Source organism: Pseudophryne corroboree, unplaced genomic scaffold (genome assembly GCF_028390025.1).
Source record: "Pseudophryne corroboree isolate aPseCor3 unplaced genomic scaffold, aPseCor3.hap2 scaffold_755, whole genome shotgun sequence".
Lineage (NCBI taxonomy): Eukaryota > Metazoa > Chordata > Amphibia > Anura > Myobatrachidae > Pseudophryne > Pseudophryne corroboree.
Genome location: NW_026970335.1, coordinates 248,628 through 259,242, shown reverse-complemented (window position 1 = coordinate 259,242; position 10,615 = coordinate 248,628). Strand labels below are relative to the sequence as shown.

General features: G+C 34.5%; 1 non-coding gene across 1 annotated transcript; it reads right to left on the bottom strand.

Annotated features, from left to right (window-relative positions):
* Window positions 1-250: 250 nt before the first annotated feature.
* Window positions 251-324, bottom strand: TRNAN-AUU (transfer RNA asparagine (anticodon AUU)). The gene has a single exon. It is a non-coding gene; the product is annotated as a tRNA-Asn (tRNA).
* Between the last annotated feature and the right edge of the window lie 10,291 nt (window positions 325-10,615).

Genomic DNA, 10,615 nt, shown 5'->3' with positions numbered 1-10,615 from the left:
TTAGCATAAAAATAAAGCCAGAAAATGAAGAGCTGTTTAATCACTCAATTGGATTTTTTTTGCTAGCATATTTTTTTTCTCTGCAACCCACTGCTAAATTGTGCTTCCTAGCTGTTTTTTATAAAATCACTGAATCAAATCTAACTCTGATTACATCAGAGAAGGCCATGTACCCTACACCATAAGAGGGGGTTTGAAATTTTGACTTGTCTACTTAAATATCACCAAAATCTGATCACAAGTTTAATTAGGTCCCTGGGTGGGATTGAACCACCAACCTTTCGGTTAATAGCCGAACACACTAACCGATTGCGCCACAGAGACACTTTGCAAAAAGTGCCTACTGACAAAGGCTAATAAGCATACATCTAGAACGTTTCCTAGAAAAACATTAAAAAATCAATAATCTGGAGAGTTTTTGTAAGATGTTTCTTCCATCAACTAACGAATAAACACATTGGTACTTTCCCATGATGAGTGAGTGCTTCAGGATCTCTTGCACTTACATGTGCAGCAGAGTACTGCAATGGAAGCATGCTGGACCCATAACCCAGAGGTAGGCAGATTGAAACTATCCTTTGCTATATGCATTTTTTTTGTTAATTTAAGTAATCAAAACTGGGATTGATATTTTTGCTCTTTTATTTTTACTTAAAGTACAATAACTTTTACCATTTTAATTTGTTTTAATAGTATATTGACAGTATAGTTTTCTTTCAAAAATCCACTTAATTTTCTTTACCCTGTTATTAAAATGGTAATTGACAAAAAAAACTACATTGTCACCAGAAGAGCAATACAAAATGTACAAGTGATATATTAAAATCATCTTTCCAGCTTGAATTTCAATGATGCATTGGGGCAACAATTTTGTGAGAAACATCTTCACCCTTAAATAAAGATTTTCGTAATTCCTTACCTGTGTGCTAATTAGATATCACCTTGTTTTCACATTAAACAGACTTCCACATGAGAAAGCAGCAAGGATGCAGTGGCGTTAATGTTTCCTGGTGTCAACCTGTATTATTTCAGTAGACATTGAAATGAGGATGCATCTTGCTGCCTTTCCAATGAAGCAAGTTTAATTTAGTAATAGGTGAAAAACCATCCCTACAAAGGTGTTAATCAGAGACTTGGCTTTGTGGACACTTTTCAGAGAACAAATTTGTTAGCATAAAAATAAAGCAAGAAAATTAAGAGCTGTTAAATCAAGCAATTTGATTTTTTTGCAAGCATATTTCTTTTTCTCTGCAACCCACTGCTAAATTGTGCTTCCTAGATGTTTTTATAAAATCACTGAATCAAATCTAACTCTTATTACATCAGAGAAGGCCAGGTACCCTACACAATAAGAGGGGGTGTGAAATTTTGACTTGTCTACTTAAATATCACCAAAATCTGATAACAAGGTCAATTACGTCCCTGGGTGGGATTGAACCACCAACCTTTTGGTTAATAGCCATACACACTAACTGATTGCGCCACAGAGACACTTTGCAAAACTACATACTGACAAAGGCTAATAAGCATTCATCTAAAACGTTTCCTAGAAAAACTTAATAAAGTCAATAATCTGGAGAGTTTTTGTAAGATGTTTCTTCTATCAACCAACGAAGAAACACATTGGTACTTTCCCATGATGAGTGAGTGCTTCAGGATCTCTTGCACTTACATGTGCAGCAGAGTACAGCAATGGAAGCATGCTGGGCCCATAACCCAGAGGTAGGCAGATTGAAACTATCCTCTGCTATATGCATTTTTTTGTTTGTTAATTAAAGTATTCCAAAACTGGGATTGATATTTTGGCTCTTTTATTTTTACTTAAAGTACAATAACTTTTACCATTTTAATTTGTTTTAATAGTATATTGACAGTATTGTTTTCTTTCAAAAATCCACTTCATTTTCTTTACCCTATTATTAAAATGGTAATTGACAAAAACAAACAACATTGTCACCAGAAGAGCAATACAAAATGTACAAGTGATATATTAAAATCATCTTTCCAGCTTGAATTTCAATGATGCATTGGGGCAACGATTTTGTGAGAAACATCTTCACCCTTAAATAAAGATTTTCTTAATTCCTTACCTGTGTGCTAATTAGATATCACCTTGTTTTCACATTAAACAGACTTCCACATGAGAAAGCAGCAAGTATGCAGTGGCGTTAATGTTTCCTGGTGTCAACCTGTATTATTTCAGTAGACATTGAAATGAGGATGCATCTTGCTGCCTTTCCAATGAAGCAAGTTTAATTTAGTAATAGGTGAAAAACCATCCTTACAAAGGTGTTAATCAGAGACTTGGCTTTGTGGACACTTTTCAGAGAACAAATTTGTTAGCATAAAAATAAAGCCAGAAAATAAAGAGCTGTTTAATCACTCAATTGGATTTTTCTGCCAGCATATTTTTTTTCTCTGCAACCCACTGCTAAATTGTGCTTCCTAGCTTTTTTTTATAAAATCACTGAATCAAATCTAACTCTGATTACATCAGAGAAGGCCAGGTACCCTACACAATAACAGGGAGTATGAAATTTGACTTGTCTACTTAAAGATCACCAAAATCTGATCACAAGGTCAATTACGTCCCTGGGTGGGATTGAACCACTAACCTTTTGGTTAATAGCCGTACACACTAACTGATTGCGCCACAGAGACACTTTGCAAAAGTACATACTGACAAATGCTAATAAGCATTCATCTAAAACGTTTCCTAGAAAAACTTAAAAAAGTCAATAATCTGGAGAGTTTTTGTAAGATGTTTCTTCTATCAACCAACGAAAAAACACATTGGTACTTTCCCATGATGAGTGAGTGCTTCAGGATCTCTTGCACTTACATGTGCAGCAGAGTACAGCAATGGAAGCATGCTGGGCCCATAACCCAGAGGTAGGCAGATTGAAACTATCCTCTGCTATCTGCATTTTTTTTTTGTTAATTAAAGTAATCCAAAACTGGGATTGATATTTTGGCTCTTTTATTTTTACTTAAAGTACAATAACTCTTACCATTTTAATTTGTTTTAATAGTATATTGACAGTATTGTTTTCTTTCAAAAATCCACTTCATTTTCTTTACCCTATTATTAAAATGGTAATTGACAAAAACAAACTACATTGTCACCAGAAGAGCAATACAAAATGTACAAGTGATATATTAAAATCATCTTTCCAGCTTGAATTTCAATGATGCATTGGGGCAACGATTTTGTGAGAAACATCTTCACCCTTAAATAAAGATTTTCTTAATTCCTTACCTGTGTGCTAATTAGATATCACCTTGTTTTCACATTAAACAGACTTCCACATGAGAAAGCAGCAAGGATGCAGTGGCGTTAATGTTTCCTGGTGTCAACTTGTATTATTTCAGTAGACATTGAAATGAGGATGCATCTTGCTGCCTTTCCAATGAAGCAAGTTTAATTTAGTAATAGGTGAAAAACCATCCCTACAAAGGTGTTAATCAGAGACTTTGCTTTGTGGACACTTTTCAGAGAACAAATTTGTTAGCATAAAAATAAAGCCAGAAAATGAAGAGCTGTTTAATCACTCAATTGGATTTTTCTGCCAGCATATTTCTTTTTCTCTACAACCCACTGCTAAATTGTGCTTCCTAGCTGTTTTTATAAATCACTGAATCAAATCTAACTCTGATTACATCAGAGAAGGCCAGGTACCCTACACCATAACAGGGGGTTTGAAATTTTGACTTGTCTACTTAAAGATCACCAAAATCTGATAACAAGGTCAATTACGTACCTGGGTGGGATTGAACCACCAACCTTTTGGTTAATAGCCGTACACACTAACTGATTGCGCCACAGAGACACATTGCAAAATTATATACTGACAAGGGCTAATAAGCATTCATCTAAAACGTTTCCTAGAAAAACTTTAAAAAGTTAATAATCTGGAGAGTTTTTGTAAGATGTTTCTTCCATCAACCAACGAAGAAACACATTGGTACTTTCCCATGATGAGTGAGTGCTTCAGGATCTCTTGCACTTACATGTGCAGCAGAGTACAGCAATGGAAGCATGCTGGGCCCATAACCCAGAGGTAGGTAGATTGAAACTATCCTCTGCTATATGCTTTTTTTTTGTTAATTAAAGTAATCCAAAACTGGGATTGATATTTTGGCTCTTTTATTTTTACTTAAAGTACAATAACTTTTACCATTTTAATTTGTTTTAATAGTATATTGACAGTATTGTTTTCTTTCAAAAATCCACTTAATTTTCTTTACCCTATTATTAAAATGGTAATTGACAAAAACAAACTACATTGTCACCAGAAGAGCAATACAAAATGTACAAGTGATATATTAAAATCATCTTTCCAGCTTGAATTTCAATGATGCATTGGGGCAACGATTTTGTGAGAAACATCTTCACCCTTAAATAAAGATTTTCTTAATTCCTTACCTGTGTGATAATTAGATATCACCTTGTTTTCGCATTAAACAGACTTCCACATGAGAAAGCAGCAAGGATGCAGTGGCGTTAATGTTTCCTGGTGTCAACTTGTATTATTTCAGTAGACATTGAAATGAGGATGCATCTTGCTGCCTTTCCAATGAAGCAAGTTTAATTTAGTAATAGGTGAAAAACCATCCTTACAAAGGTGTTAATCAGAGACTTGGCTTTGTGGACACTTTTCAGAGAACAAATTTGTTAGCATAAAAATAAAGCCAGAAAATGAAGAGCTGTTTAATCACTCAATTGGATTTTTCTGCCAGCATATTTTTTTTCTCTGCAAACCACTGCTAAATTGTGCTTCCTCGCTGTTTTTATAAAATCAATGAATCAAATCTAACTCTGATTACATCAGAGAAGGCCATGTACCCTACACCATAAGAGGGGGTTTGAAATTTTGACTTGTCTACTTAAAGATCACCAAAATCTGATAACAAGATCAATTACATCCCTGGGTGGGATTGAACCACCAACCTTTTAGTTAATAGCCGTACACACTAACTGATTGCGCCACAGAGACACTTTGCGAAAGTGCATACTGACAAAGGCTAATAAGCATTCATCTAAAACGTTTCCTAGAAAAACTTTAAAAAGTCAATAATCTGGAGAGTTTTTGTAAGATGTTTCTTCCATCAACCAACGAAGAAACACATTGGTACTTTCCCATGATGAGTGAGTGCTTCAGGATCTCTTGCACTTACATGTGCAGCAAAGTACAGCAATGGAAGCATGCTGGGCTCATAACCCAGAGGTAGGCAGATTGAAACTATCCTCTGCTGTATGCTTTTTTTTTTTAATTAAAGTAATCCAAAACTGGGATTGATATTTTGGCTCTTTTATTTTTACTTAAAGTACAATAACTTTTACCATTTTAATTTGTTTTAATAGTATATTGACAGTATTGTTTTCTTTCAAAAATCCACTTAATTTTCTTTACCCTATTATTAAAATGGTAATTGACAAAAACAAACTACATTGTCACCAGAAGAGCAATACAAAATGTACAAGTGATATATTAAAATCATCTTTCCAGCTTGAATTTCAATGATGCATTGGGGCAACGATTTTGTGAGAAACATCTTCACCCTTAAATAAAGATTTTCTTAATTCCTTACCTGTGTGCTAATTAGATATCACCTTGTTTTCGCATTAAACAGACTTCCACATGAGAAAGCAGCAAGGATGCAGTGGCGTTAATGTTTCCTGGTGTCAACTTGTATTATTTCAGTAGACATTGAAATGAGGATGCATCTTGCTGCCTTTCCAATGAAGCAAGTTTAATTTAGTAATAGGTGAAAAACCATCCCTACAAAGGTGTTAATCAGAGACTTGGCTTTGTGGACACTTTTCAGAGAACAAATTTGTTAGCATAAAAATAAAGCCAGAAAATGAAGAGCTGTTTAATCACTCAATTGGATTTTTTTTGCCAGCATATTTTTTTTCTCTGCAACCCACTGCTAAATTGTGCTTCCTAGCTGTTTTTTATAAAATCACTGAATCAAATCTAACTCTGATTACATCAGAGAAGGCCAGGTACCCTACACAATAAGAGGGGGTTTGAAATTTTGACTTGTCTACTTAAAGATCACCAAAATCTGATCACAAGGTCAATTACGTCCCTGGGTGGGATTGAACCACCAACCTTTTGGTTAATAGCCTTACACACTAACCAATTGCACCACAGAGACACTTTGCAAAAAGTACATACTGACAAAGGCTAATAAGCATACATCTAGAACGTTTCCTAGAAAAACATTAAAAAGTCAATAATCTGGAGAGTTTTTGTAAGATGTTTCTTCCATCAACCAATGAAGAAACACATTGGTACTTTCCCATGATGAGTGAGTGCTTCAGGATCTCTTGCACTTACATGTGCAGCAGAGTACTGCAATGGAAGCATGCTGGGCCCATAACCCAGAGATAGCTAGATTGAAACTATCCTCTGCTATATGCATTTTTTTTTGTTAATTAAAGTAATCCAAAACTGGGATTGATATTTTGTCTCTTTTATTTTTACTTAAAGTACAATAACTTTTACCATTTTAATTTGTTTTAATAGTATATTGACAGTATTGTTTTCTTTCAAAAATCCACTTCATTTTCTTTACCCTATTATTAAAATGGTAATTGACAAAAACAAACTACATTGTCACCAGAAGAGCAATACAAAATGTACAAGTGATATATTAAAATCATCTTTCCAGCTTGAATTTCAATGATGCATTGGGGCAACGATTTTGGGAGAAACATCTTCACCCTTAAATAAAGATTTTCTTAATTCCTTACCTGTGTGCTAATTAGATATCACCTTGTTTTCACATTAAACAGACTTCCACATGAGAAAGCAGCAAGGATGCAGTGGCGTTAATGTTTCCTGGTGTCAACCTGTATTATTTCAGTAGACATTGAAATGAGGATGCATCTTGCTGCCTTTCCAATGAAGCAAGTTTAATTTAGTAATAGGTGAAAAACCATCCCTACAACGGTGTTAATCAGAGACTTGGCTTTGTGGACACTTTTCAGAGAACAAATTTGTTAGCATAAAAATAAACCAGAAAATGAAGAGCTGTTTAATCACTCAATTGGATTTTTTTGCCAGCATATTTTTTTTCTCTGCAACCCACGGCTAAATTGTGCTTCCTAGCTGTTTTTTATAAAATCACTGAATCAAATCTAACTCTGATAACATCAGAGAAGGCCAGGTACCCTACACAATAAGATGGGGTTTGAAATTTTGACTTGTCTACTTAAATATCACCAAAATCTGATCACAAGGTCAATTACATCCCTGGGTGTGATTGAACCACCAACCTTTTGGTTAATAGCCTTACACACTAACCAATTGCACCACAGAGACACTTTGCAAAAGTCCATACTGACAAAGGCTAATAAGCATTCATCTAGAACGTTTCCTAGAAAAACTTTAAAAAGTCAATAATCTGGAGAGTTTTTGTAAGATGTTTCTTCCATCAACCAATGAAGAAACACATTGGTACTTTCCCATGATGAGTGAGTGCTTCAGGATCTCTTGCACTTACATGTGCAGCAGAGTACTGCAATGGAAGCATGCTGGGCCCATAACCCAGAGGTAGGCAGATTGAAACTATCCTTTGCTATATGCATTTTTTTTGTTAATTAAAGTAATCCAAAACAGGGATTGATATTTTGGCTCTTTTATTTTTACTTAAAGTACAATAACTTTTACCATTTTAATTTGTTTTGATAGTATATTGACAGTATTGTTTTCTTTCAAAAATCCACTTAATTTTCTTTACCCTATTATTAAAATGGTAATTGACAAAAACAAACTACATTGTCACCAGAAGAGCAATACAAAATGTACAAGTGATATATTAAAATCATCTTTCCAGCTTGAATTTCAATGATGCATTGGGGCAACGATTTTGTGAGAAACATCTTCACCCTTAAATAAAGATTTTCTTAATTCCTTACCTGTGTGCTAATTAGATATCACCTTGTTTTCACATTAAACAGACTTCCACATGAGAAAGCAGCAAGGAAGCAGTGGCGTTAATGTTTCCTGGTGTCAACCTGTATTATTTCAGTAAACATTGAAATGAGGATGCATCTTGCTGCCTTTCCAATGAAGCAAGTTTAATTTAGTAATAGGTGAAAAACCATCCCTACAAAGGTGTTAATCAGAGACTTGGCTTTGTGGACACTTTTCAGAGAACAAATTTGTTAGCATAAAAATAAAGCCAGAAAATGAAGAGCTGTTTAATCACTGAATTTGATTTTTCTGCCAGCATATTTTTTTTCTCTGCAACCAACTGCTAAATTGTGCTTCCTAGCAGTTTTTTATAAAATCACAGAATCAAATCTAACTCTGATTACATCAGAGAAGGCCAGGTACCCTACACAATAAGAGGGGGTTTGAAATTTTGACTTGTCTACTTAAATATCACCAAAATCTGATCACAAGGTCAATTACGTCCCTGGGTGGGATTGAACCACCAACCTTTTGGTTAATAGCCGAACACACTAACCGATTGCGCCACAGAGACACTTTGCAAAAGGTACATACTGACAAAGGCTAATAAGCATACATCTAGAACGTTTCCTAGAAAAACATTAAAAAATCAATAATCTGGAGAGTTTTTGTAAGATGTTTCTTCTATCAACCAACGAATAAACACATTGGTACTTTCCCATGATGAGTGAGTGCTTCAGGATCTCATGCACTTACATGTGCAGCAGAGTACTGCAATGGAAGCATGCTGGACCCATAACCCAGAGGTAGGCAGATTGAAACTATCCTTTGCTATATGCATTTTTTTTTTGTTAATTTAAGTAATCAAAACTGGTATTGATATTTTTGCTCTTTTATTTTTACTTAAAGTACAATAACTTTTACCATTTTAATTTGTTTTAATAGTATATTGACAGTATAGTTTTCTTTCAAAAATCCACTTAATTTTCTTTACCCTATTATTAAAATGGTAATTGACAAAAAAAACTACATTGTCACCAGAAGAGCAATACAAAATGTACAAGTGATATATTAAAATCATCTTTCCAGCTTGAATTTCAATGATGCATTGGGGCAACAATTTTGTGAGAAACATCTTCACCCTTAAATAAAGATTTTCGTAATTCCTTACCTGTGTGCTAATTAGATATCACCTTGTTTTCACATTAAACAGACTTCCACATGAGAAAGCAGCAAGGATGCAGTGGCGTTAATGTTTCCTGGTTTCAACCTGTATTATTTCAGTAGACATTGAAATGAGGATGCATCTTGCTGCCTTTCCAATGAAGCAAGTTTTATTTAGTAATAGGTGAAAAACCATCCCTACAAAGGTGTTAATCAGAGACTTGGCTTTGTGGACACTTTTCAGAGAACAAATTTGTTAGCATAAAAATAAAGCCAGAAAATGAAGAGCTGTTTAATCACGCAATTTGATTTTTTTGCCAGCATATTTCTTTTTCTCTGCAACCCACTGCTAAATTGTGCTTCCTAGATGTTTTTATAAAATCACTGAATCAAATCTAACTCTGATTACATCTGAGAAGGCCAGGTACCCTACACAATAACAGGGGGTATGAAATTTGACTTGTCTACTTAAAGATCACCAAAATCTGATAACAAGGTCAATTACGTCCCTGGGTGGGATTGAACCACCAACCTTTTGGTTAATAGCCTTACACACTAACCAATTGCACCACAGAGACACTTTGCAAAAGTCCATACTGACAAAGGCTAATAAGCATTCATCTAGAACGTTTCCTAGAAAAACTTTAAAAAGTCAATAATCTGGAGAGTTTTTGTAAGATGTTTCTTCCATCAACCAATGAAGAAACACATTGGTACTTTCCCATGATGAGTGAGTGCTTCAGGATCTCTTGCACTTACATGTGCAGCAGAGTACTGCAATGGAAGCATGCTGGGCCCATAACCCAGAGGTAGGCAGATTGAAACTATCCTTTGCTATATGCATTTTTTTTGTTAATTAAAGTAATCCAAAACTGGGATTGATATTTTGGCTCTTTTATTTTTACTTAAAGTACAATAACTTTTACCATTTTAATTTGTTTTGATAGTATATTGACAGTATTGTTTTCTTTTAAAAATCCACTTAATTTTCTTTACCCTATTATTAAAATTGTAATTGACAAAAACAAACTACATTGTCACCAGAAGAGCAATACAAAATGTACAAGTGATATATTAAAATCATCTTTCCAGCTTGAATTTCAATGATGCATTGGGGCAACGATTTTGTGAGAAACATCTTCACCCTTAAATAAAGATTTTCTTAATTCCTTACCTGTGTGCTAATTAGATATCACCTTGTTTTCACATTAAACAGACTTCCACATGAGAAAGCAGCAAGGATGCAGTGGCGTTAATGTTTCCTGGTGTCAACCTGTATTATTTCAGTAAACATTGAAATGAGGATGCATCTTGCTGCCTTTCCAATGAAGCAAGTTTAATTTAGTAATAGGTGAAAAACCATCCCTACAAAGGTGTTAATCAGAGACTTGGCTTTGTGGACACTTTTCAGAGAACAAATTTGTTAGCATAAAAATAAAGCCAGAAAATGAAGAGCTGTTTAATCACTCAATTGGATTTTTCTGCCAGCATATTTTTTTTCTCTGCAACCCACTGCTAAATTG